Genomic DNA, 6,000 nt, shown 5'->3' on the forward strand with positions numbered 1-6,000 from the left:
GCAATAATGAATTCATGAATTGATGTCATTTTGAATATTTCATAGCTCACTAAACACTTAAATCTATGCATCAAAATTAGCTAAATAAATGCCTGTATTTCTTCAAGTTTTCCAGGAAATTTCCAGATTATTCATTTCTGGGTACTTGATGATTTTCTATGCTGAGTGCTTTTCTTCATATTGTCCTAAAGCAAAAAAAAAAAAAAAAAAAAAAAGGAGAAAGAAAAAAAGAAAAGAAAAAAAAATTCTAGATAAAGGAGAATGTGTGAAATTTTGTTAGAGTTTAGCTGTTGGCTGATACAGAATTTGCTGAGATGAGCTGTGTGGTGGTTAATGTATGTGTCAGCTTGGCTGGGCCATAGTGGCCACATATGTAGTCAAACATTCTGGATGTTTCTGTGAGGGTGTTTTTCAGATAAGATTAACATTTAAATCAGTGGGCTTTGAGTATAGTAGATTGCCTCCCATAATATGTGTGGATCTCATCCAAACAGTTGAAGGCCTGAACAGAACAAGGACTGACCTCCCTGAACAAGAGGAAATTCTCCTATTACACCAGCTCGTCCCAGGTCTCCAGGCAGCTGGTCCACCCTGCGGATTTTAGAGTTGCTAGCTTCCATAACTGTATGAGCCAATTCCTTAAAATAAATCTCTTTCTCTCTCTATATATATATATGCATCCTATGGGTTCTGTTTCTTTGGAGAACCATGACTGATAAAAGCTACAAATTGGCCACTTGGAGTTTTCTGCCCTGGGAAGCCACTTTGATTCTGGATGTTCCAAACATTTTAAGCTCTGTAAGAAGGAGCTTCCAGGCACCCTTCTTTGGGGGCCTTCCTTGGAGGCTGTAAGTAGTCTGAGGTCATAGTTGATTTGTTATGCACGTTTTGGCTAAAATGATGATTTAAAAGCTAGAGACCTGCATTTTCTTTTGCTTCCTTGATATCGCTTACCCTCATCCATTGACGTCCAGCCACATGGCAGGCATTCTTTTAGCTCCTCCTCTCACTTGCCTGAACAGCTTTGTGGGCAAATTCAAATGCCATGGGGGAATCAGATAGGCAATATCAATGAGTGTAGATGCTCAGTACATGTATATTACAGTAAAAAATATACTTACTCCATGTATCTTGAAATATGTGACCCTCTACTTCTATCTAGTGCTTTCTCTTTTTTAAGAGACGGAGGTATTGATAAAAATTGCCTTTTCTAAGAGAAACAAAAATGTAAACATTATGATAAAAGGCAAGTGACTTTGACCTCAAGTGAGACAATAGGGCTGGTGGATAGTATGGGAAACTAGAAATATCCTGCAATTTGAAAACTCATCTGTAACTCTTTTTAAATGTTAGCTTAAATTTATAAAAGCCTCAATTATGTAAAAAAATTACTTTCCTCAACTATTCACAAGCTTTTGCACTTTATATTTTATCAAATTACTTACATCATATCTTGAAATTAACAGTAATGCATCATATTGTCACAAGGCTTTGAGTAATGCAGCTGTATCAGGTGGAACTTGGGGACTTTAATTACCCATTGGATTTTTCAGCAAACTGAAGCAAACCCAGATTATTTTACTCAGTTTTCTCTTGCAGAGGTGACATGGACATTCGTAGTTTTATGACAGGTTTATTCCTTATCTCCAGCATTTTATTTTCATCTAGCATGAATGCCTTTTTAAAAACTTAAATCTGCCCTTAATTTGCAAATAAATAATTTCAGGCACTTTTCAAAGATTTGGTATACCAAAACTATAAAATTGTGATTCCAATAAATATTTTCTATTGATAAATGTCTAAAATATTTCCAGTCCATACAGTCTTATTTAAGGGAAAAAAACCCCTGTCTATTATGACCTATTATTTTGTCCTTTTAAATAATTTAATTTATAAAATTGCACTTTAGCCTGTCTACATTGAAAGATATCTTAAGAACTAAGTTTTTTCAAATGTTTTATTGCATCAATGGTGGGGATGTTATTAATGATATTTACAAAGGCTCATTTGAGAATTATCTAAATAACACAGTCTAGGAAAATCTTTTTTTGTTGTTGTTTTTCCTCCTTCGTTCCTTTTTTCTTTCCTTCCTTTCTTCTTAGTATTTTTTTCTGTAGCAATTCATTTGTGTTTATCTTCTGAACACTGCTGATCATGTATTTCTTCCCTGCACTGGTAGTTGGAAAGCTCAAAGCCAAATTTGTATCTTGCCATAGGAAATGTATTCTCAGAATGAAACTACATAAATGTTTTCTACCATTTTCTGGTAGTTTAAGTTTTCCATTTTTTTTCATTGTGGAATATATGCATAGATATATATCTTTTTAGAATATCCCAAACCTTAGGAAAAGGTAAGTTATGAATTGGGGTCACACACTCGGTGCCCACAGATAGAAGGGACATCAATGTACGGAACACCAGCAGTACAAGAAAATGAGGAGAGAAAGGCCCCATTAACTGAAGGGTCCTTTCTTATCCAAAGTTATTCAAATTCAAATTATTTCAAAATACTATATTACAACTCCAAACCAACCAACAAATGACATCCCTGAGGCAAATTACAACAGTGGAAGCATGTAATACTTTCCTTAAAATGTGTGACAACAGGTAGAAAACTAGCTACAACACATAAATATGTAAACAGATAAACAAGTAAACTATTAATTCTAAAATATCTTGAAATTTATGCCTCTTTCCTCTAATTCTTTCCTTTCCATTACAATTTTTACCATCCAGTAAAAATTACAATAATTATATATCACAAATAAAATAATCTTCAACTGTTCTCACTATCATTAGCCTCTAATTTATCTAATTCTTTCTATACCTTAATTTCAGTTCCTTTTATGCTAAGCATCACATGTACAAAAAAGAAACTTCTTGGAATTTCATTACAAATTTGTTTCTGCAGCAGTGCTCTGTGATGTCAGCCATTATGTCTTGCTTGCCTCTTTCCTTTGTTTTAAACTCCACATCCAATCATCACCGTATCTTTTCTGCCTTTTGTTTGAAATATATTCAGAATCAACTCTGCTGTCTGTTACCTGGACCACTGCAGTAGCATCCTAACTTGTCTCTCTATCTCCTGCTTCCTGCTTCCTACTTCCTTCCAATGTATTCTCCAGTAGCAGCCAGGAGTGGCCAGAATTGTCACTTTTCAGAAGATTTTATTTTAAAAAGATAAAATACTTACCCTACTCCAAATGGAGAAAATTAAAAAGGACATATAGTGAAAAGCTGATCTCTCAGTGACCTAGTTCCTGCTCCTCTCCCAGCAGATAGATCTTTTTAGATCTTATGTGTTATACAAAATTTATTTTTTGAATTTACTGGCAAATGTAAATTCTTGTGTATTTTATTTATTTATTTTTTACAGTATCATACTAGATGGAATTGAACCTGTACTTTAGAGAGATTTTCCTATTACTGCATGTGATGCACCTTTTTTTTTAATAGCTGCCTTGTGGTTGTAATATACATTACATATCTCTTCCTTTACTGATATATGTTTAGTATGTTTTCACAACTGCTATTACAAATAATGCTAAAACCTGCAATATCTATAGCATAAAAAATCCTGATTGCTGCCTCAAAGGGTATTATCATCTAAAATTTTCATGGATATGGTCAAGTTGGCCTCCATAGGGGTGATACCGATTTCCCCTCAGTATGGGATGAGGGTGCCTGTTTTCCCACACACTTATCAAAAACGTGCTATCACATTTTTGGATTGCTGCTATGTGATGCCTCACAGAGCATTTTTTAGATAGTAGGTGCTTAATAGTGTTTTTTGGACTAAATTGATAGATACACCTGTTAAGATTTGCTTCAGACAGGACAGGTTCCTGTTAGATTATTAACTTTATGTATTTTCTATCTACTTTCAATGAATAAAGAGTACACTGGGAGTGTAAATAAAAACAAAATGTGTAAATTAATGGGGAAGACAGATTATTTCAACTACAGATGGTTCTGATAATAGAAATACCCTGAATAGACTCAGGCTTATTTTTTTATTATCAGAATTGAAAGAAAACTAAATCAAGAATGACTTTAATCCATTTTATTCTGACCAATAGCAGCAATGAAAAGATTATGGATGTGGGGACAGAAAGGCCTGGCTTTCTTTCTAAGCAAACTAATTTACCAAACAATAACAATTAATATTTGTAAATGTGTATTAAGTTCCAGTGACTAAGCTAAGTTCTTTCCAATTTTTATCATATGTATCTTTACAATAATCATACCAAGCAGGTGATATTAAATCCATTTTGCAGATGTAGAAACTGACTCTTAGAGTGATTAAGTCACTAAGTTTTCACAAAAACTAAAACTATATTTATATTTCCTTCATAGTTCAGGAAAGTCAAAACATTCAAGCTTTCATAATTCATTATTTAGCTATTATAGTTATTGCATTTTTTCTTCCTATGACACATGATATTTTACAAAATTTTGATTGAATGTCAAACTTATTTGATAGCATATATGCCCAAGAGTTGCCTAGTTTTCCATTTGGTAAATCTAAAGAGAAATGCAGTTATCAGGCTGAACCCACCTTCATTTACATTACTTCAACAGGTAGAATAAATTGTGTGTTTCAAATTTCCTGTTTTATAGAAAGGAAAAATGATCTGGCAGGTGATGTGGATTTACATTTCTTTTGTGTATGTGTGTGTTCACTGGGAGATAATTATATTTTCATCTGATCCTTTTCAGTATAACTATTCCTACCTTATAATATGCTATGCTTTTCTATTATTTATTTTGTGGTAATTTAATACAAGTTGTTACTAGGTTTTAGTCTGGGAAGAGTCCCAAAACTTCACATTTCATATCTAGCAAAGGCATTGACTTAATATGTAACTCCCTCATTTTTCAATCTTTTTAAGCTTTCCTATTCAAAAGATACCATCTTGACCAAACATGAACTGTAAGAACTAAACACTCTTCCACACTTTTAGAAATATTTATAGACCTGTTTATTTTGAAAAATATGCCCTTTCATGATAATTTGTTACACGTACAGAAGTCATATTAAAGAAAATAAATTTTTTTTGTTCTATGGACAATCTTTTCATATCATTAGTTTATAGATTTAATATACAAATAATTTTGAAGTGGTTGACAAAATCTATCTGAATATTGCAAATAGTAGAAATCTAAGTAATACCGAATGTAACTGGAATGCTCGGAGAAAAATATATTAAAGTAGGAATTTGGTTTAAATATTAAATTTCATAAGTGTTCCTTTCATTCTTTTAAGATTTTTCTACCCACCTGTGTTTGGGGATATGGGGATATCCACACTTTTACAAGAATGGGAGGATTGCCTTCTATTTGTGTGATATTACAGCTGTAATTAAAGCCATTTCCTGAAAAGCTATAGCTTCTAGTATAAACCACACTATTTCCCCCAATCCTTTTCCACCTCCCCCTCCTCCTTCCTCTTCTAGTGAAATTAGTTTTGTTTTGTTTTTTTAAATCCAGTGCAGTCTTGAAGGAAAATGAGAAAAGGAAGTGTTTTCATCAGGCCAGCCTGCAGCCTGAGAGGTCTGTAAGAAAGATGGCGGGAGCCAGTACTCTTCTGTGTCCTAATGCCCGGCAGCATGGAGGAGCCCCCCTCCAAAGGTGACTCTTTTCCCTTGCTATCTCCAAAGAGTAGTTTCGACTGCCTTGGCACTTCCAGCTTACTTTCATGCTTCCTGCTGTAAATAACAAGAAGCCACTGGCATTTTGGCAAGCCTGTGAAAGACTTTTATGAATATTTATAAGACAATGGGACCAGACATTCTACAAAACTGTATGTCAGGTTTAAAAATCATTTCACAAAATTATTGCAGTGCTTGATATTCTGTAAGACTTTTAGATTCTGTAGGAATTTAAAATAGAAAGATTGATTTTCCATGGTATTCATAAGTTCATTTGTGGTAAATTAATCCTGTTTTTAAAGATGTAGTTAATGTCATTCTTCAACAGAAGTCAAAACATCCTCATGCT

The sequence above is a fragment of the Camelus ferus genome, chromosome 1 (genome assembly GCF_009834535.1).
Source record: "Camelus ferus isolate YT-003-E chromosome 1, BCGSAC_Cfer_1.0, whole genome shotgun sequence".
Lineage (NCBI taxonomy): Eukaryota > Metazoa > Chordata > Mammalia > Artiodactyla > Camelidae > Camelus > Camelus ferus.